Source organism: Hippopotamus amphibius, chromosome 6 (assembly GCF_030028045.1).
Source record: "Hippopotamus amphibius kiboko isolate mHipAmp2 chromosome 6, mHipAmp2.hap2, whole genome shotgun sequence".
NCBI lineage: Eukaryota > Metazoa > Chordata > Mammalia > Artiodactyla > Hippopotamidae > Hippopotamus > Hippopotamus amphibius.
This window is the reverse complement of record NC_080191.1, coordinates 121,314,460-121,337,300: the sequence shown is the minus strand read 5'-3', so window position 1 is coordinate 121,337,300 and position 22,841 is coordinate 121,314,460. Positions and strand designations below refer to the sequence as shown.

General features: G+C 44.2%; 1 long non-coding RNA gene across 1 annotated transcript in view; it reads right to left on the bottom strand.

Annotated features, from left to right (window-relative positions):
- The window catches only part of LOC130856117 (uncharacterized), a 59,030-nt gene that overhangs the window by 13,000 nt on the left and 23,189 nt on the right, over positions 1-22,841 (bottom strand). The window contains exons 2-3 of the long non-coding RNA XR_009054436.1: positions 4,975-5,137; positions 3,770-3,852 (exon numbers count right to left, since the gene is read on the bottom strand). This is a non-coding gene — a long non-coding RNA (uncharacterized LOC130856117). The remainder of the gene's footprint in view (positions 1-3,769; positions 3,853-4,974; positions 5,138-22,841) is intronic.

Here is a 22,841-nt window from a genome sequence, read left to right as displayed (position 1 = left end):
TAGTCGATGCCAAGGAATTTGGGCCAATGAGAAAGTCCTTTTCACTAGATATTATTGATACTTTCCTGCTACATTTGAAGATAACAGACTATAGGCACTGGGATGTAGAAGGGAATTCATAATTTCAACAACATCTTTACTGCTCTTGGGTTGATCTCATGCTTGTTGCCTCTGTGTGTAAGCCCCCTGGCCCCACCCTAGAACACCAAGCAGACAGACTGCACTCTGCTTAGGGGCTTCTGGACAGATAATGGGCTCCATTCAGGCTTGGGAGGCACCACCCAGGGCTAGTGCTTCCGTGCAGTGCTTTCAAAACCTCCTCTGGGCAATGCACTGGGAGCCCCATCGAATCCCAAGAAGCATCTTTTTTTGGCAGAGAGATGGCTCACATCTACCCTTCCTCATGGAACTCAGTGAATCCTGGGTCAAATGTCTCTGAATAGGGTTAGAAGCTTCACAGTTAGGCTCCTGGTCTAGAGTCAAACCTTTCCAAATGTCCTTGACATTTTTACACCATACGCTTTGGTTAGTTAGGAAGTAGTGCTAAGGATTTCAGATGAAAGTCAATTTAGAAAGACTAAATAAATAAATAAATAAATAAAAATGATGATACTTACAATATTAATAGCAATATCAAAAACCAAACACCAATGCTGGCCATAACTTGTTTTCATCAACACCTTGACTTGCCATACATTTTCCTAAGTTGCCCAAACCACTTCGCATGCATTGCCTTAATTATCCTGACAGAATCTTAGTTTTACATTTTTTAAAAATACCATTTCAGAGGCAGGAGGAAGCTATAAAGTTCTGATGAAAACCAGAGGCTTGAGTTGAAAACAAAACCCTGAAGTTTTCAGTGTGGTGTTTTCCAACTGCGTTCTTGACAAGAAGTCAGGGGATTTCAGCATGAGAAATTACGAAGCCCCGTTACCATGAATTCTTAGCTTTGATGACTGTGACGCAGCCTGATTGCAAAATCCTCCAAAAGGAGTAACAGAACATTCATAGTCCTGACCCAGGGCAAGAGGAGTGCTCGTACTCCCATGCCACGAAAAGTATAAAACCTCTGGGGTTAAAAATAAACAACTGGTCCAGGCATTGCCTACATCAGCTGGTTGTGCCCAGACCACATCTGCGTATCACAAATCAACAGGAATGACCCAAGCTCTCAAAAGACTATGGGGCCCCACATTTGAATTCTACCCCTCATATGGAATCAAGAATGGAAAAAAGTATATTTTCTATATATAAAACTGAATCATTTTGCTCTACACCAGAAACTAACACAGCATTGTAAATCAACTATACTTCAACAACAAATTAAAAAATAAAATAAAATATAAAATTATAAGTTAAGGAAGCTCAAGGAAGTCTAACTTTCCCCATAATGTCTCCTTTGACACTTTTTTGAAAATGTCATAGATCAAAATATTTATAAAGTGTGTATTTGTTACCCCTGCCTTGCTGGTGGGTCTGTGGTATCAACCAGCATGCTATATCAACCCCTGGAGGGGTCTTGCTGATGGCAGTGAGATTCTGATTTGGCGGCTACATGCCTCTCTCTGCCATGCTAGGCAGCTAGACGTTAAAAATCAGGAGGTTGATCCCAGCTCACCCTCTCCATACACACTGGTGTGTCAATTCCTACATACTTAGTGCTTTGAGGAGTCATTATCACATGGCAGTTGAAATTAACAAGCTGTGACTAACGAGTCTCCCCAGTGAATGGACCCTGACTCCTTTCCCTCTTTGACCATGATCTTTGGCCCTGCTTTTCCTGGCAGACTCCTTTAGACTTGGACGTGCGGCAACAGATCATTCCCACTTGGCTCCAGCTTTTGAGACCTGGTACTTGTTCTCAACTTACTCTTTTTGGCTGCTCCCTAGGTGCAGGCACTGTACTCTCCCATTCAGCCTGGTCTTATCTTTAGCTTTCTCCACCAGCCCGGCCAGCTCCCTGCTCAGTAGACACTTTTGGGACCCACCAAACCAAGAAAATGGACTTTTAAAGGTTGAAGCACTTTTGCAATAAATAACTCATTCTTCTGTTCCACACCTCCTTAGCCCACTCCTGATGTGAGGGGACTGGGCAGAGGCAAGGCAGCAGTAATAGGAGATGAGGCCAGGTGTTAGGCTCCATGAGAGCCTAAGAGCTGTGTCAAGTCAGCTGGCCTTCTCGCACAATGGACAATGTGTGTTCTTCAGGGTGTGGGTGTGGGTGCCAGAAATGTCAAGTCTAGGGGTAAAATATAATCAGAAACCAGAGTGTCTAGCCAGATATTGACAACAAAACTAGAGAAGTAGGTACCAGGCAGCTCGGGCAAGAACTGGAATCCATTTTTATAGCGTGTGTACTGCTGAAGTGAACACATGTAGTCCATTTTTATTGGAGGTCTTTATGATGCCTTGAGGCCATCATAAAGGCACCACCATATGGTTTCTGATATTTACCAGCAAGGGGGATACTGCACTAAGACCAACAATGGTGAAAAGGCTACATAAAATATAAAATTAGTTCACGGTTCTTCAAACAGGGCTTATAATCTTACCACTCATCATGTCAGTAAATGTTTTGAAACTTTTCCTGAAAAGAAAAAGCTAGAATTATATATCAGATCCTTTGGGTAGCATTAATATCCCCAGATGGAGTCTTTTTAGTCTACTTTTACATGTTTCTCTAATAACTTGGTTTGAAGAACCCATCTTGTCAGGAATTCCCTCTTCTACCTCCCAATATTAAAAAGTATGCCAAGATCTGGAGCAGGGTAGCTTCCCAAAGCCCCCAGAGGCAGACAGAACCATGAGCTAAAAAAAACCATGAGCTTTCCTAGTGACCAATGGGGGATCAGAATTCTGCTGGACAATTCCAACTAGCATGACTAGACCCAGGACCAGCAGACAGAGGCAGAACGGTCCTAGACCAAGAGGACCCTGGTAAGGGAAAACGAGCGGGGAAGCATGTCCTTCGTGGTCCACTGACTACTGGTGGCCTGATGGTGTTCACGTTAAGGCTCAGGGTCAGGATGGACAGAGGCGTCCTGAAGAACTGCACCCACTGCTCCTCGCCTACTCTTTACCTGAAAGTGTCAGTTAGAGAATTCTAAACATCTGATCACTTTTTACTTTTCCCGCTGCTTCGTTCTGCTATCCTATCCTTGAGAATCTCTAAGTTCCTTATGATGCTGTGCCAGAGAGGACTGCTTCTCCAGAAACTCTCCAGAGCTGTCACAGGGAAGTGCCTCCCCCACCCCACCCCCACCCCAGGGACTACACTTCCCAGAGCTCTGTGCAGTCAGATATGGTCATGTGACTGGGGGGTTAGCCAATAGAGTGTGAGCAGAAGTGTTGTCACCACTAGGCAGGGGCCATGAAAATCTCCAAGTGTACTTTTGCACGCTCTTTTTTTCCTCCTTCACTGGGAGGTGGAAACAATCTCAGGTGATCTTGAAAACCACATACTGCAGAAGGTGGAGCCTTTCTCAACCCATGTCTTTGAACAAATGTGTGAAAGAGAGTTGCCCCACTAACCTCTGCTGTTAATGACCAAGAAATAAACTTCTATTGTGTTTGAGTCATTATACATTTTTCAGTCTATTACAGCAATTAGCCTATCTTAACTATTACTATTATCCTCTTTGATACAGCTGCTATCATTGTGTGCAGAAGTCCCTGTGCCTTCTCCCCTGTCCTTAAACCTTGCTACAAAGCAATAGAATAGATGCAATAAACTAAATTCAAGCAGCCATTAGAAACCAATGACACTCACCAAATCAATGGTCACAGCATTCAGATCTTACAGCCAGAAGAAGAATGGTTTAGCAGAGTCTCACTTCAAGACAACCTGATATACTAAAATAAAACAAATAGTAAAATGTAAGACCTACAAAACATATATATTACAGTGTGATGGTTAATTTCCAAAGGGTGTTGTCACTTTACAAAGAATCTGCCACTCTTCTTCAGTAAGCAACGGGTTTCTCTATTGCATTTATAACATAAGATACATTTTAAAATACCCTCCCCCCATCATTATAAAACAGAATTTATAAAGAATAATTCTACTCTGCTAAGTAAACTATACAAAGACTAGATAATGATTCAGGAGATGCCTTTGGAAGCCAGGAAAACTGGGTCTGACTTCTATGTCTGTGTGTTCTGCAGTTCTTATTTACATGTTAAAACTTTTCTGTTGGGGGCTTAACTTTCTTGGGTGGAAACTTCCAGAGCTTGTAAAATTATAGGCTATGTAAAGACAAGATTTCTTTAGGTGAAATCAAAACAGACACCAAAGATACATTATAATCTGTCTTTGTGTTTAATATCATCCCAGATGTGCCAGCACACGGAGGAATGAAAATAAGCCCTCTGTAAACAGGGTGGTGAGACAGTGGAGGTGCATGCACCAGAACAACCACAGACAACCAGAAACACGCTGGGTAAAGGCGACCGGTTGTGGTCGTTTTCTTACCAGAGCTGCCATCTTTTAACAGGTTAGGTGCGAAAATACCATTTGACGGCACAGGGCACGAATTTGCCTAGAACAGGGTTTATTTTTGTGTCTGATTACTAGAAGATCCAGGAAGCAAACAGTTCAGAACTCTGAACAAACATTCTGGCCGTCCAAAACAGAGCACCAGTGCGGAAGGAGGAAGAGGAAACAAAACAAGAGGGGTGACGGGGGAAGGCATGACGTGGGCCATTTTCCCCAGGATTCAGCCTGTGTGTGTGTGTGTGTGTGTGTGTGTGTGTGTATACATGTATTTTTTTTGAGAGGAAACGCATTCTTGATGGTCCTTCGGAGAAGTGAAAGATCAGAGAGATCCTTTCAGTGCCGTATTTGGAGGGTCTCCCAGATGCAGCCCCGCTCCCTCCCTCTGGGCTGGGGCCTGCCAGGCGCAGGTGTCAGGGAACAAGATGGCACCCCACAGTGAAGGGCGCTGACTGAGGGGCCCGGGGGTGGCCTTCACTTACTCGGAGGCGCTGGCTCCTCTGAAACCCAGATGCTGCCAACTTCCTGGGCTCAGGAGTTATAACCGCCTTCTTGCTCTGGGTTCTTCACTTCTTGTCGAGATCAGCTCCACATATTTTTCTGATGATGTCACCCATTCTGACTTCCTACATTTTGAAAGTTAACCTATAAGTAAAACCTTCCGTGAGCCTTCAAAAAAAAAAAAAAAAAAGCAGCAGCAGCAAAGAAAGAAAGGTGTGCTGTGGGGTGATGGAGAAGAGAAGGAGGAGAGAGGCAGTTGCCTCCTTATTTTGAGATCTGCTGCAGCCTGCGAGTGCCACTCCCCAGCCAGTTTCCTGGCTGCAGAGGGAGGCCAGTGGCCGGGCGTGGGTGACGTCAGGGCCAGGCCTGAGTCATCGCCAGCGGCTGGTCTGCCCTGCCACTCGGAAGGGGACAAAAGGAACCTTTGATGTCCAGAGGCCCTCCTCTCGGGACACTCGCCTGGACGAGCAGCAGGCCAGAACATTCCTGCTGCCTCCCCACCCCCGGCCGCCCTTCCTACTTCCGGAACCGTCCTGGGCAGATTCAGCAAGGCCTCCCCAGGGGACATCGCCCTCCTGCATGGCAGAGGCATGGCCGCTCTCTGCCAAAGAAGAAGCAGGGGAGGATGTTTCTCCGAGGATTTCTTGCCTCCCCCTCTGGTATCCCCCCTCCCCATTCCCTGTGGTGCCACCTTACCCAGGGAGTCGCAGTGGTACTAAAAGAGATCTGGAAAGGTGGAAGGCACTCTTGTCACCCTCCCTGGGCAGCACGCAGTACTCAGTGTCTAGTCTCTGCCTTTGTGCCGTGACCCTGGGCCTCCACTCCCTGCTCTCTGGGTACCAGTGTGAGCTTGCGCTTCCTGAATTGAAGGGGGCCCCTCTCTTTAAGAGGGGTATTTATATCCCAGTGCCTGCCACGGGGCTCAGTAAACACATGATGAATAAATGACTGATAATTTTAAAATAAAATAGTAAAGAACATGTATCAATTGCTTGCAGTGAATGTTGGCGCCTTTGTGCCAAGTGCTTTACAGAGGTTATTTCATTTATTGTTATCATGACAAAGCAATGAGGTAGGTACTATTATTATCCCCAGGTCTACAGATGAGCTGCTCAGAGAGATTAAGACACTTCTCTAAAGATTCACAGCTACTTAGTGGCAGCATCTGGATCGTCCAGTCTCAAATCCTGTGTTCTCAACCATGATGTTGAGTGGCTGAGTGAATGAATGAATGCCCATGGGCAGCCTGTCCAGGTGAGGGGAAATGAGGGTAATGATGGGGCTTGAAACCCAGTCCTACGAGGAAGTAGTGGAGCAGTTAGGGGTGATCTGTCTGCAGTAGTGGGCCTTGTGCTCTTTTGATGGGTCAACACCACGTCTGAGGCTTGGTGGGGTACCCAGAGTGGCCAGGGGGGCAAGTCCGGTCAGGTCCACGTGGCGGTGAGGAGCTAGAACCGGAAGACAAAGAGAGGGAGGCCTGGTGACAGGTGGTGGCTGCAGGGTCTGAGAGCACAGTGGACAGAGGCCCAGACTTGTCTCTGTTGCCCCCTGAGTGTTTGCAGCTAAAGGCACAAGCCTGCAGCAAACATGAGGATGACGGAAGAAAGACACAAGAGCGCGCGCAAAGATTGGAGAAAGAGTTGGAGCTGCTGTGTGGCTTCAGAGCACTAGGAGGGGCTGGAAGGGACAGGAAACAGAGCTGGCTCTGACAGGGGCAGTCGCTGCCCCGAGCACTGCCCTGCCAGGAATCAGCTGCCTTTCTGGGACGGAGTGAGAGTCCCGTCAGTGGCTGTACTCAAGCCAAGGTGAGGAGGGTGGGCAAGAGGAGAACATCCGCTTATGGGGGTATCTGGGCCCTGGATAAGAATGACCTTGGAGGTACCTTCTCCTTCTATGGTTCATGATTCTGTGGTTTGTACCTTTCCATGATTCCAAGATAAATGCCAGGACTTTCCAGCCCCCTGTGGACGTGGGCAGGGAGTTGCTGGTGGCCTCCTCAATAACGCCACTCCACGGCTCTCCTTTCCACTGTGGGGCAGGGTGTCTGGTCATGGGATCCCTCTCCTGGGCTCAGGAAACCAGTGCTGCTGATCATTAGGGACGTCGTTGCCTTGTTCCTGGAACCGCTGCAGTTGCCTCTCTGAGGAATTACACGTGTGCTGTGGGGGCTGACTCCCCAGGAAGGTGGAATTAGCAGAGGTGAGTTTCAGAAGAGAGAAAGCCACATACTTTGGATCAAGGGAGCAGCAACAGCTGACCCAGGTCACCGTCAACGTCCTCATAGAGCCTGGCCTTGGGCTGAGGAAAGTGCTCTAAGTTCCAGGCATTTTTGGCAAAGCCTTGTTGATTCTTTTCTTCTCTCTGCAGAAAATGCCTCTGGGAACCTCCCTGATGTTTCCCCAAAGGCTCTGTGGACTTGCTTGCTTCACATACACCGGTATTTATTTCTCTAATTAGATGAACAGAGGCTGATTATTTTTTCAGTCTACCTTGTGGGACCAGGATAATGTGAAGAGAAAGATAGAGCAAAGAAGGAGAAAAGATGAGTAAGCTTAAGTGAGAAGCAGCTCCTTACATTGTATGCTCTGGGGTTGATTTTAACAGTGAGGATAAAATCAGAGAACTGGGCAAAACATCTATTTGAGGATACAGAGATGTAAGTACAGTGACACCCCTAAACTTTCCCCCATCTGGAGAACCCTCTTCTTTGGTACAACAAACGCAGTTATATACTGGAAATTAAAAGAAACAGAACAAACACAAAGACTTAGAAGACTTGGCTATACTTGCCCCCTCCAATTTCTCTCACCTCAATCACTTTTTAAAAAACAATTTATTATTATGGTATAATTTATATGCCATAAAGTTAACCCACTTACAGTGTACAAGTCAATGGATTTTAGTCTACTTACAGAAGTGTGTGATCCATAACCTCATTTTAGAATATTTTGATCACACCAAAAAGAAACCTTGTGCCCACTAGCAATCATTGCCTCTACCTCCCAGCCCTGGGCAAACATTAATCTTCTCTCTGTCTCTATAGATTTGCCTCTTCTGGACACTTTGTGTAAGTGGAATTGTACAATGGGTGGCCTCCTGTGTCTGGCCTCTTTCATTCAGCTAATGGTCTCAAGGTTCGCCCATGTTGTAGAATATATTAGTAGTTCATTCCTTTTTATGCCCAAATAATATTCCATTGTGTGACTATACCACATTTTGTTTATCCATACGTCAGCTGATGAACACACTGTTTTCATTTTTGGCTGTTACAAATAATGCTGCCATGAACATTTGCGTGCAAGTTTTTGTTTGGACGTAGGCTTTCACGTCTCTTGGGTGGATACCAAGGAGTGGAATTGCTGGGTCATAAGGTAGCTCTATGTTTAACATTTTGAAGAACTGTCAAACTGTTTTGCAAAGAGCTGTGCCATTTCACACTCCCATCAGTGATGTGTGAGGACTCTGATGTCTCCACATCCTCACCAACAATCTCATTGTCTGTGTTTTAGATTCTAGCCATCCTACTGAGTGTGATGTAGTATCTCATTTCGGTTCTGATGTGCATTACCCTAATGACTGACAATGTTGCGCACCTTTTCATGAACCTATTGACCACTTTTATATCTTCTTTGGAGAACTGTCTATTCAAGTCCTTTGTTCATTTTTAAATTAAATTATTTGTCTTTTTATTTTTTACGTGTAGGGGTTCTTTATATATTCTGGATATAAAGGCTTTATCAGATATATGTTTTACAAATACATCTCCCTCTCTGTAGTTGTCATTTCATTTTCTTTATGGCAGTCTTTGAAGGAGAAAAAACTTTAATTTTAATGAAGTCCAACTTATCAATCTTCTCTTTTATCATTTGTGTTTTTGGTGCCATATCTGAGAAACTGTTGTATAATGCAAGGTCATAAAAACTTACACCTGAGTGTTCTAAGAGTTTTATAGCTTTAGTTCTTATGTTTAGGTCTCTGATTCACTTTAAGTTAATTTTTATGTAAGGTAGGGATCCAAACTCATTCTTTCCACGTGGATATCCAATTGTTCCAGAACCATTTGTTGAAAACACTATTCTCACAAGAATTCTGTACATCTAAAACTGATCCAAAATTTTAAAAGTTATTTTAAAAAATAGTCTATTCTTTCCCCTATTGAAATGTCTTGACCTCTTTGTCAAAAATCAACTGACCATAAATATTAGTTTATTTCTGGACTCAATTCTACTCCATTGACCTAGATGTTTGTTTTTACACCAGCACCACACTGTTTTGATTACTGTAGCTTCATAAAAAGTTTGGAAACTAGGAAGTATGAGTGTACCAAATTTGTTTTTTTTATAGCTGTTTTGGCTATTCTGGATCCTTTGCATTTTCATATGATTTCCAGGATTATCTTCTCAATTTCTGCAAAAAATCTAGCTGGGATTTTGATGGAGATTGTGTTCTAGTTATAGATCAATTTGGGCAGTATTTTTCCATATTTATAGGCTGTATGACTTTAAGGTTACTTAGCCTATATCAGCTTCCATTTCTAATATGAAAAAAAAATCACCTCGTGAGTTTGAAATGCAGATTATATAAGATAATGCTTATATAACCCTATTGAGACCATGACCCACCTGGGCCAATCTCAGGATGATGTTATAGTCTGAGAAATCCAGCCCAGTCACCAAAAAGTAACTTCAAATTTACTTGTATTCAGTACTTGCATTTCTCAAACATCACGCAGAGCCCTTTGCAATTCCTCTTAATGTCCTTTTCCCCCTTGTATCCAAGCTCTTTTATCCCACAGATTCAACCTCCTCTTCTTTCTCCCAAGCTCCCTACAAAGATTTTTCTCCAGCCCCAACCAATGTTCCTCCAGACCCTCTACTTCAGCCCAGTTCTTCTCATGGGGCAGAAAAAGAAACTGAACAGGAAAAGCCAGAACTCTTCTTAGTGAGCAGGAAGAAAGGAAAATCAGGGAGCATTCAAGCTTAATCCATGTCCCATCACTTATATGAAGTGCTTAGTGCAATGTCTGATGTATAAGAAGGGCCCAAGAAATGTAGGGTTTTTATTTTTTGTTGTGGTGGTGATCACAGTACACCCATCTATACTTTATGTTAACAGTGTGGAGTTTCCATCAGGACCTCTGAGCATCCAGCCTGGCGGCCACTGCCCAGCAGCCCATCCTCACTTATTTAAGTGAGCTTGGGATTGCTGCTGTTTTTTTCTTCCTCCTCAAAGAATCAGCACCTAACAAAATGTAAAAAGTTCATCTTTGAGGCTCCCTGAGTCATGTTTGGGGGCCATATCTGTGTTTCCTCCCTCACCCAGCACCAGAACTCTATGCTTCCTCCTTTCCTCCCCTGAAAACTTCTGGTACAATGCTTTTAAAACTGAAAGTAAAGACCCACTATCTGTTGTGCCAAAACCAGCACTGGCTTCAAGTGACAGAATAAAAGAAAACAGAACAGAAAATTTCCAAGTGCATTACATGTAAGACTTCTGTTTCAGTTTTATAACATGTGTGTGAGCTGGGTCTCTCTGTGAAACTTATTTCTTACTGCGGTTCAGGGTTTTTAAAAAGTTTAAAAAGGCAGTGTGGGAGTAGACCTTTCACTTTCATTAAGGTGTTTAAATATCTCATAAGTGTGTAAAGCAACATGTCTTCAAGTGGCCTGTCCAGTTTGACGGGGATCAAAACCTTATGTTCTGTCAGTAGTAAAGGATTTGGGGACATTGAGGGCTTTTCCTATAATTTATAACACTGGAGGAATATCTTCTGTAACCTGTGCGGAACTACCCTCACCTGATTCCCTCCCCAACCCCAGGCTACCTCTCAGCCATCACTCCTTCTCACTCCCACAGTATCTGCAAATCCACACCATGAACTTGCATGGGGGTTTCTATTTTTCAAAACTCTTTCACCTGCTCCATCTCATTTGATTCTCACGACTATGTCATGAAGCCGACAGCTCAGATCCAAATCCATGCTTGACCGTTTAACTCAGTATGTAACCTTAAGCAAGTAATTTCTCAGCCTATCTCCTCAGCTCTCTTACACACAACCAGAAAGGTTAAGAGACTTGGCCGACATCACACAGCCTGGAAGCGGCAGGACCAGGGAAAGAACTAGATCTTTCACCTTTTAGCCTCGTTGTCCCACAGACTCTCCTCCTGGAGACGCATCACTTCTTTTTTACTGATATGATACATCTAACTGCCTTACAAAGGATGTTGAAAAAGCAAAGAATGTTTTGCACTCTTCTCCCATATCTAAAAACAACGACTTTTATGGCACAAAGCACAAGACAAATAGCTCTTCATGCCTTGTGGTTAAGGGTTATCACTCTCAACATCAAAGCCTATTTATTATAGGCTGGGGCGCTGGGAACAGCAAAGTCCAAGGCGGTGGCGGGGTGGGTGGGGTGGAACTGGTGCTCTGTTTTGTCCTTTGTATTGTAGAGTGCTCCCCCTAGTGGCTCTGGAGGAAAACAGCTTCTGGAAAGCATGTTTACAGATTCCATATTGATGTGATCAGAGAATGCTGGTGCTTCACCGGAGCATGGACAGTGCTTAGTTCAAGGTCTCCTTTCACTGATGAGAAATTGAGGACTAGAGCAGGTTCTCAACCTGGGTGATTCTGCCCCCAGGGAATATTTGGCAACATCTGTAGACATTTTTGACTGCTTTTTGGTTGGGGTTGGGGGGATATTACTGTCATGGATACACAGAAGCCAGAGATGCTGCTAAACATCCTGCAATATAGGGGAGAGCTCCCCACCCTCCGCCTCCCCCCCACACACACAAAACAAAGAATTATCCAGCCCCAAATGTCAATAGTGCTGAGGTGGATTAGAGAAAAGGTATGACCCTCCCAAGAACTTGCAGCTTTTTCTCCCCCCCCCCCACTTTGCTGAGATACAACTGACACATACATAAAGACTTGCAGCTTATTCACAGCTTTTGACAGCTCAGGCTAAGTGCTCTCCTTCATTCCTTTGAAAGTGTTTTTATTAGAATTGCAAAAAATTCAAAAGCAATACATGCTTATAATAAAAGCAATGTAATAAAAGATTTTCCACCACTCCACATAATCAATGTTGACATCGTTGGTGGCTTATTGGGTGGGACTATATTAAAATGCCAACTTTAGATCATTTTTGACTTACAAAAATGGCAATGTCCTGTGGTAATACTTAAAAGATATCCACCCACTTCTCCATGTGCTCGCCAAGACAAGCCTCAATCCACATACAGAGGATTCTTTTAACTTTGCTTGTTGTACAAAAGCTGGATTGCTTTACAACTTGCTTTTTTTTTAATTTAGTAAATTGTGAATCTCTCTTCAGATCAAAAATAAGGATCTTCTGGGGACTTCCCTGGCGGTCCAGTGGTTAAGATAGTGTGCTTCCACTGTAGGGGGCCCGGGTTTGATCCCTGCCAGGGAATTAAGATCCCTCATACTGCACAGTGCGGCCAAAAAAAAAATTTAAGAAAATAAAATAAAAAAAAGGATCTCCTGTATGCTTCCAGAAGTTGGGGATGCTCTGTACAGTGGGCTCCAAGGAGATTAGATGGCCTGTAACAGGGCATTAAATGTCACTGCATCACGTGGTGTGTGTCTTTAATATCTCTCTGACACCTGAGAGTTCTTTTGTAGAGAGCTTGGCTCTATAGGCCATGCTATCTAACTAGAAACAAATAACATTCTTTTGTTGTTGTTGTATTAATTATTACAGATACTTTCTAGCCACACCAAGTAATACTGGTTTTCTATTGACTATGGTGCTATACAGCTTCAATTTCAGGGAATTCCCTGGTGGCGCAGTGGCTAAGAATCCTCCTGCCAATGCAGGGGACACAGGTTTGAGCCCTGGGCTGGGGCAATCCCACATGCAGCGGAGCAACTAAGCCCATGAACCACAACTACCGAGCCCTTGTGCTGCAACTACTGAAGCCTGTGTGCCTAGAGCCCGTGCTCCGCAACAAAAGAAGCCACTGCAATGAGAAGCCTGCACACCACAAAGAAGAGTAGCACCCCTCTCCCCTGGCTTGCTGCAACTACAGAAAGTCCACATGCAGCAATGACATAGCCAAATAAATAAATAAATTTATATAAAAAAAGAAACTTCATTTCACAACAAATTTCTGTGTACTGGTCAATTTTATGTGTCAACTTGACTGGATCACTGGGTGCCCACATACTTGGCTAAACATTATTTCTGGGTGTGTCTGTGAGAATGTTTCTGGATGAGATTAGCATTTGAATTGCTGGCTGAGTAAAGCAGGTGGCCTTCCCCAGTGTTGGGTGAATGTCAACCTGCTGAGGGCCTGGATAACACACAAAAGCAGAGGCAGGGAGAACGTGGCCTCTCTGTCTTTTTGCTTGAGCTGGGTCATCGATATTCTCCTGCCCTTGGACCGAGACATACACCATGGGCTCTCCATGGTATAGCCAGGACTATATCACTGGCTTTCCTGGGCCTACAGCTTGCAGATGATGAAACACAGGACTTCTCAGCCCCCATAACTGTGTGACCAATTCCTTATAATAAATTCTCTTTCTCTCTCTCTCTATATATATGTATAGATAGATCGATTGATAGCTATATCTATATCGATATCTGTATCTGAGATAATATATCTCCTATTAGTTGTGTTCCGCTGGAGAACTCTGGAGGCAACACAAAGCAGAAGGTTTTAATGGTATAAGGTTGATTCAGGTTTGGGAACCAGTGCTCTGACTCTTGGTACAGCTGATCATATGTTGCTCAACCATTCTGATAGACAAAGAGGGTTTTTTTCCAGATATTTTTGTTCATTTGTTTGTTTTGCCATTAGAGAAATGCTGCAATAAATATACCTATACTGTCCTACTTTTATTCCTACGGAATAGATTGTCCAAAGTGAGATTGCTGACTCAAATTTTTTGTGTGTACTTTTAATTGTAATAGATATTTCCAGACTGTTTTCAAAAAAGCTGAAGCCAGTCATACTACCAGCAATATAGGAGACCGAACATTCTCTCAGGTCTTTGCCATCACTGGGTATTATCACTTTTTAAGGTTTACCAACCTGATAGGTAAAAATTGGCATCTTGCTTTTGTTTTAATTTGCATTTCTCTCGCTCTTAGTGGTTAAAAGCACAGAGTCTGAAGCCAAAATACTGACACTTAATGGCTGTATTTCCTGAAATAAGATTTTTAAGATACTTTTCACATTTGTGAAATGGAGATAATCAAAGTACCCCTTCACAGGGTTGCTATGAGGATTACACGAACAAATAGATGTAAAGCTCTATGAAAAGTGCCCGGGTTATAATGAGCAGTATATAGGGATTAGTATCATGGGTGAGTTTGAATAAGTTTTAGTAAGTTTATTGTTCATTTGCATGTCTCTTTTGTGAAATGCCTTTTCATATCCACTTCCTATTTTTCTATTGAGTTGTTTGTTTTTTTATCATCAGTTTGTAGGTGCTCTTTGTATATTAGGTATCTTTAGGTACATATTAGCTGTGTTGCAAATACATACTTTTCTCTACTTTATCATTGGTCTTTTGACTTTGTGTGTAGTATATATTTACATATCCAACACATTTAAACCTGTATGTAGTCAAACACTTTCCTTTATGGCTTCTATGTTTCATGTCTTGCCTAAGATCCCTTTTGCTTTTAATGTTAAACAAATGTACTCCTAATTTTGAAATATATTTTTAATTATTTATTTTACTCCACTATTTAAATCTCCGTGATTATGACCTGTGGTAGTGAGAACAAAAACCACAAATTAGCATCTCAATAAGTTATCTTGTTAGCCACAAGAGTCTTCCCATCTTGAAAAACACTTTTCATTTGATCCTATTGCCCAATTTCTCCCCTGCTTTCTGTTTAAAAGGTTTTGTACTTTTTTTTTTTTTTAACCATCTATCTCCTCTCTTCTCAAAGCTCTGTAATCTACTCCCTTCTTCTTTCCTGTTACTGGAAGGTAGTAATTAAAGGTTACCAGTAACCAACTAAGAGCATACCAACCATCACCTTTTTCTTTGTCTTCACCCTTCTTGTCCTCACTGTGCCATTGGGCCCTACTGGTCCCTCCTGTCTTTAGGAAACACTGTCCTTTGTTGGACTGAGAAGGCTGGTCTGTCTTGAGTCTTCTTTGGCCCTTGTAGCCGACGTTGTTGTTTGCCTACCCGAGAGCAGCTCCCTCTCCCTTCCTTCTTGCTGGCAGAAACCACCACCCATCATAGAAAGTGATAATGTCAAACATGCACATTTTCAGCCTAGCTTGAAGCTAAGGCATGGATATGTGCTGTGATCCTGACCAGTGGTCCATGAGGGAAGGTCTGTTGGGTGGACTATGGGGAAAAATTTTGCTCTCTTAAAAAACAAAGATGCAAAGACACTGTCAGCTCAAGCTGCCCTCTGTCACCCAGGATGCAACTATGCTCCAACACAATGTCTAAAATTTTGTTTGAAATATTGCCTTTCTTAGCTTGTATCACCTTTTGGGGATAATTAAGTCTCAAGACTCAACCCCATTGTAGGACATCTTTTGTATCAACCAATTTTTGCACCTGTTCACAATCTCTGCATGTTCCGAGAAGCTTCGGAATATCCATCACTCACTCAACAAGCATTTATGAGATGCCTATAGTGAGTGTGTCAGGTACTGTACTGGGGACTGAAGTTAGTAATGAAACAGTTACCAGGGACAGGAGTACTTGAGGCCATTAGGGGAATAGGGAATTTAAAAAGTCATTCTGGGAAGAGAGAACAGCATCACACACTAAAAAAACAAAAAACAAAAAAACAAAAGATGTGTATTCTATAAGCAACTATATGAAGAGGTGATACCTTAAAGAGCAACAAGGCATCTTACAACAATGAGGAGAAAAGTCAGAGCATAAAAGTCACTACACTAAGATGATAGAGAGAAAGATGGGAGAAGGTGAATCCTTGGCAACACTGGTAAGCCATGGACCAAATCTAGAAACGCCCATCTCCAGATTTCATGTGAATAAGATAATATGTCCCTGTTACTTAAGCCATTTATAGTTCATGTCTTTTTACTTGCAGCCCAAAACTTCCTTATTGAGCATTCACATGACCTCATAACAGCGACTCACTTTTATGGCCTCCTAATGGCTCTCCTTGGCCTTCCAGCCCCTTTCCACCATCCTGCATCTAGAACATTCTCTCTAAAGAGCCACTTCGATTGGAGCATTCTGTTGCTCACACCATCATGGGTAATATTACGCCAAGCAAAAGAAGCTAGTCACAAAAGACCATGTGTTATACGATTCCTTTCATATGAAATGTCCAGAACAGGGACATCTACAGGGACAGAAAATAGATTCGTGGTTTCTTAGGCCTGGGATAGGAATGGAGGGTTGGGGGGGGGAGTGACAGATAAAAGGTGTAAGGTTTCTTTTTGAGGTGATGAAAATGTTCTAAAATTGACTGTGATGATGGTTGTACATATCTGTGAATACACTAAAAACCGTTGAACTGCACACTTTAAGTAGGTGAAGTAGATGGTATATGAATTATAATACAGCTCAGTAAAGCTGTTAAAAAATAAAACCTTAAGAGGTGATCCATTCCTTAGAACACAAAGCATAAATTCATCACCACGGCATTCAAGGCTTTCCACCCTCCAGCCTCAAATTACCGTCTAACTTAATCCTTCGTTACTTCCCTGTAAGGCAGACAACTGGACAGCTCACACGTGGTTCCAGAAATACAACCCATGCTTTTCTGCTTCTTTGCCTTTGCTGTTAGGTTCCCTTGGCCTAGAATGAACTCACCCACCACCTTGGTATCTCAAAATTTAACTTGCCTTCGAGGTCCACTTTAAATGTTCTCCCCAGTCTTCCCAGGCAGAGTTGTCCCTTGTTTCTCTGAATTCACAGAATTCAACATACTTCATACGGTGTTTATCGCTCCCTTTCACAGGCTTATGGATACACAACCTCACTGGCTGTATTCACTCCACAGTTTTCAAATCAGACGTTGGGGGTAACTATGTGTCAGAAAGAATATTGCAGATCAAGACCATTTCAGGTGTGGTTGCTATACTAGTCTTCCCACGAGATCGGACGATCTCCGTTGGACATAAACTAGTGCTAAACATCCATTCCTCCCTTGCATAGTTTTCACCGCTGTCTCTCAGGTGGATAAAAGAGCTTAGTTTCCCTTTTTCTCCAAGACACATGGAAAATGAGATTAGGTGCTTTTAATGAATGTGTTAATGAATGGTCAGGTGGTTAATGAACCCCTGTGTTATATGCCAAATAAACAAACGTAGGTTGAAGATACAAACATTTTTAAAGACTGTAAAAGTACCAGAAAAAGTAAAAATAACCCTATGATGGAGGAGCCCTTCCTAAGTAAATCACAAAATCCTAGATGCCATGAAGAAAGTTAGTGATGGATTTCTCTGTATAAAAACCCAAGCCATCTGGATGGCAGAAGACACCATAAACAAAGTTATGGGACAAAGGACAGACTTTGAGAAGACATTTTTTCAAGAGCTATAATAGCTCAAAGACGAATATCAGTACTAACTAAAAAACCAACACATTAAAAAAGGGCAAAGAATATGAACAAGTGATTCATAGAAAAAACAGAAATGACAAATGGCCTGTGAAAATTGCTACCATCGTTAGCGTCGGGATATGGAGACAACGGAATGAGAGTCATTTTCCCGTCAGATGGGCCAACATGAAAAAGACTGAGACTATCCATAACTGTCAAGTGTATGGGGAAAAAAGTCAAACTTACGGTAGTGTTGCACATATATTTTAATGTATGTACTTTTTAAAGAGCAATCTGGTAGGATCTAATTATTTTCTGCCACGAACAGGTATTATTCATAATTCCCAAATGAACTTTTAAAAAGCCATTCTTGACGATTAATGAAGGAAATCTCAAGTCCTTCCCATCCCAATTTCCCCATTCTAAGAGGCTTATATAGAGTACACTTTTAAAGATAATTTTCACTTGCTTGCAAAACTGAAAAAGGAACCCTGGCAGCGATAATTATCTATAAAAGCTCTACTCTATTTCTGTGAGTGAGAATTTAATTTAAAAACTCTCCTTGGTTTGCCTGGACTGATATTAGCCGTATCACCTGGCTGCTTCTTAACACGGTGCACGACCAGCTGACTGACTCTACGGGGAGGGCTGAGGTGGGGGGACTGGGGAAGAAGGGGAGGGGTGCAGGCAGGCAACTGTGCCCTGCTTTCCTCCTGCCCCACGTCTCTTGATCAAGCGTCAGCTGTATAGACGCTTTTCATTTCCCTGCTGCTGGTTTCCCTGCTTTAACATAAGGTTGCGTCTCAGTACAGAGTTTCATAATTTGTACAGTCCACCAAATATGCAGGCTTTTCCTGTGCGTCGTATATTCCCTTATCCCACTGTCCTTCCTAAATAGAACCATATCAGTCCTATAACACATTTGATGAGTTGGAAAAAGGTGTCCCCGCAGGCCCAGCCCCCGCTGGGCTGCAGGTCTCAGCGAGGGGAGCACAGGGGGTCTGCAGGCCCTCCTGACCCCTGGGCCACTATATGGGCAGCCCTGTTCCTCGCACCAGCCTTAGACCAACAGCTGCACAGGAAATCTTTGCAAATTGCCGTTTCCTCATTTCAAATGGTCACAGGACACAGTGGCACCTGCTACAGTTAATGCTGCAGGCACGTGGCTCGGGTTCCTTTCCTGGCGTCTCCTGTTAAGCTGCCCTTTGAGATTTCATCAGGGCTCCAAATCTCCTGCGTTAAGCTTTTAGCTATCCCACCCCCACCCGCCACACAAACACACACCCCACAGGCTCAGTGTTCACCCATGAAACGGAGAGTGACGGAGAAGTTAGTCGGGGTCTTACCCTTTTTACTGCAGTGCCCTTATCAGTAAAAAAGAATGATAAGGTAATTTTCTTCCCAGCCTTGAGTTTTAAGTTCTGGGCTTGCCTTCCCCCTGGGGGAAAAGAAATAGTCCTTTGTACTTCGAGTCTTAAACAGAGACATTTCCAGGCCCCAGGTTAAGGCCCCTTCACTCAGATCTTTGGCTGGAAACCAGTCACAGTAAGAAGAATTTTCAGGATGGCGGAAACAGTTGCTGTTTTGAAAGGAGGGATTTTTGGCCCAACCTTATGGTGGCTTCCCTCAGATGAAAAATTCTGTGTGCATGTGTGTGGGTGTACATGTGTAGAGGTATTGGGTACAGGTTTCCAGGGTGGCAGGAGGTCTGTGTCTCACCATTCCTGCCGGAACTTGGGTGAGAGGCTACCTGAAAGCCGGTGGTGGCTGGACTCCACACACTCCTGCTTCCAGAGCCTGGGTAGGGATCTCCATGGATGCCTGTGGCCAGTGGCAAGAGGAACATAGCACCAAGAAGCCTCTCCACGGTCCTCCAAGCCAGAAAAGGCCAGCACGTGGGGTGGCAGAAGGAACGGTGGTAACCATGGCACCCACCATGACCTACGGATCAGGATATCCCTTCTTTCCTGGGCCCAATGAGAGCCTGGGAGACAGGGACAGGGAGACCCAATAATCATGATATTGGGCTCTTCCCCAACCTTAGAGAGTAAGAAATTTGAAGCCAAGTTTAATCTGGTTTTAGAGAAACAGAGAAAGGCAGCATCCTTTGCACCTGGGTGTGGTGGAGCAGTCCTTACCTGCCACCCACATTTCTCTCTATAATCTATGGAATTCCCCGCTTGGAATGAGTGCGGCACCTGCATTTTGACTAGAGCTTCCTTAACTCCTTCCCCTGATCATAATCTTCACCTCTCAGGAATCCTCTCTTCTCTAGACAACATGCATAGTTTCATTCCTAATATGCATATATTAATTTGGTGGAAACATGCGTTCTCAAGAGCTTCCCAATGCTCTACCCTCCATTAAAAAAAAAAGATAAAATGAATTCGTTGGCAGTCCAGTGGTTAAGAATCCACCTTCCACTGCAGGGGGTGCGGGTTCGATCCCTGGTAGGGGAACTAAGATCCCTCATGCCACACAGCACGGCCAAAAAAAAAAAAAAAAAAAAAGAAAAGACAGAAACAGGATCTTCAAGAAGAATCATGAAAATGCCATCTGAAATTGGGGCCACAAGCCTAGACCTAGATCTTGATGACACTAGTAACTCTCCCAGTGCCCAGGAGGTACAGCTGGGGACAACTGGGTGAACTAGAAGTCCCTCGACAAAGAGATTTAGTTCCTTTGACTCAGAGCTTTAAAGTAACACCAACTACACAAAAAGGCAATGTGGCAGGTACTCCGCAGATACAGAGAAATAAAAGATATGGTCCTTCCAAGAAGAAGGCACCAGCTCACTGGAGATATAAGACTGTGGGCCATGAAGTGCACAATGGGGCCGAGGTGGCAGGTAAAACACGGGGAGCCCAGGGAGCCACAAGGTCTGGATAACTCAGGGAAGCATCCCTGGAGGAGGCGTCCTGGGGGGAAACCCTTGTCCCATCCAGTTTCCTGATTTCAGTTGGCTGGAAGAGAGAGGTGGAAGGGAAGGAGACGTTTCCAGGGACTTGGAAAAGGGACAGGGGTGAGGATGCTCACGGCCTGGTTATGAGGTAGACAGTGATGTTGGGAGTAACGGGGAACACCTGGAGTTCGACCTGGAGGGTGGGACCAGATCGCGGGTGACTTTCAATGCTGGGCATCAGAGTTCAGACATGAGCTGGTTGAGTTTCCAGCAGGAGAATTCCATGATGACAGCAGAGTTGAAGGAGGATTAGCAGGCAGCTCCCAAGAGAGATACCGAGTGTCAGAGGTTCTGTGGGTTAGTAAGTAATGATATCTTTGTAATGATGTTTGTGGTACTAAAAAAAAAAAAGTTGACTTTGAGATGCAAGCATTATGTGTGTTGTGCATAGAACTTCTAATGAGGTCTGTACCTTGGTGTGAGTTAGTCCGCACTTTTAGTAAAGGATAATGAAGGGATTATTGACTTAGGAAATCAACAAGTCCAGTCCGGAGGGCCTGGGTTGGAGAAACCTGGGAACTAGCCTGAGACCAGGTGTCCAAGTGCTGACTTCACAAGGTGGTCATGAGAAACTGCAGAAGGTGGCTGATGACCACGTTGTTCTGCAAGACCACACTTGCAGGAGGAGTAAGCAGAGTGTCCCTGGAGACAATTGCCGGAGTCCAGCACAGCTCCCCAGAAACCATCCCCGCTAAAGGTGAGTGAGTGGCACCTGGGAGCAATCTCATTGCACTCGATGTCTGATTTTGCTGTGTGAACTTGCTTATTCACTCGTTCACTCAGATGCACTCCTCCATTCAAGTATTTATATCCACTAAGGCGCTATGGGAGGTGCAGACTCCAACAATGAGTGACAAGGTCTCTATAATCCATTGGGAGAGACAGACATGCACAGGAACGATGGCAGCCCAGAGCCACTGTTCTCTTTCCTTCTCCCCTCCTCCCCCACCCGCCAGAAAACTGCAATAGCTGTTGTATTGGTGGGTGATTGGTTCTCAGTTTTCCTCCATGGGTTCCAATGTCAATTCCTGCTTTCTGTTTAGTGACATAAGTGAAGACATTCAAAGAGAAGTTTTTAGAATTCTCTCTTCCTTCTTAGGGGTGCGGGTTGGAGGGAAATTCTTTGGTTTGTCTGAGCTGAGGTAAGGGATGCAAAATGGCACAGGCTAGAGAAGGGGGGGATCACCCTTAGGGGAAAGGGGTCAGAGCTCCCTGAAAGAAGAGAGGATTAGGGTTGGGTGAGGAGGTGGGGGTTGGCTTGGAGAGAATGAAAGAGTGGGGGGTGGGGGGAGGGGGGAGGAAGAGAAACAGTGAAGGTGATGGAGACAGAGAGACTGGTGGGGAGAGAGGGTCTGAGTAGCCCTGGCAAGTGAGCAGAGGGCTGGGGGGAAGGGACAGCTGTCTATTTGGAGGAAGCTTTGCTCTGCGTCATGCTGTGTTCGGCTCCCGCTGTGGCCTGCACTAGGCTACTTTACAAGGCTTTTGGGAGGGAGGCTTTTTTTTTTTTTTTCCTGAGTGGAAATCAGCACTATGACTGAAGGCAGCTTAGTTTTATTTGGTGGGTGTTCCTGCTTCAGTTTTGTGGTCAGGTTTCCTCAGCCTCCTCTGTCTGTTTGATGTCTGAGGCCATTGGCCTGTGAGCCTGTAATGATTACAGATATGACCTTTACGGCCGCAGCACGGCTTGAAGTTCTTCCCCAGCCCCTCACCCACCCATACTGTTGTTTCTGCCATTTTCTTGGGCCTTCCCTCCGCTCAGTCTAGCCAGCCCTCCTTTGGTGAACGTTTCTTCCACTTCTGTTTCCTTCCTCATCTTTCTTTAAACTTGCAGCTCTTCCACTGACCTTCTCCTCATCTATACATCTTCAACATACTTTGAATCCTAAGAGTCCATGAAATTTGGATTCTGAGAGGTCAAAGGATCACCCGGTTCTTTCACAGCCTATACACACCTCGAGGACAGAAGCATAGATGTTTGTGTATCCCCGGAAGCAGGCAAGGTGCTGGGATGATTCTCTTTCCCAAGATAAACACATGGCTCCTCCCTCACTGCGTTCCTGTCTGACAGGAAATAGCCCACTCCCCAGCTGCTTTTCCTGCTTTCTTTTGCTTTATCCCCTGATATATTATACATTTATTTATTAAATTGCTAAATACTGTCTACCCTGCTCCCCTAGAATGTAAGCTCTATGAGAGCAAGGACCTTGTCTGTACCTCAGGTTTAGAACCAGGCTGGCATCGGGACTTCCCTGGTGGCGTAGTGGTTAAACAATCCGCCTGCCAATTCAGGGGTCACGGGCTCGACCCCTGGTCCAGGAAGATCCCACATGCCTCAGAGCAACTAAGCCTGCGAGCCACA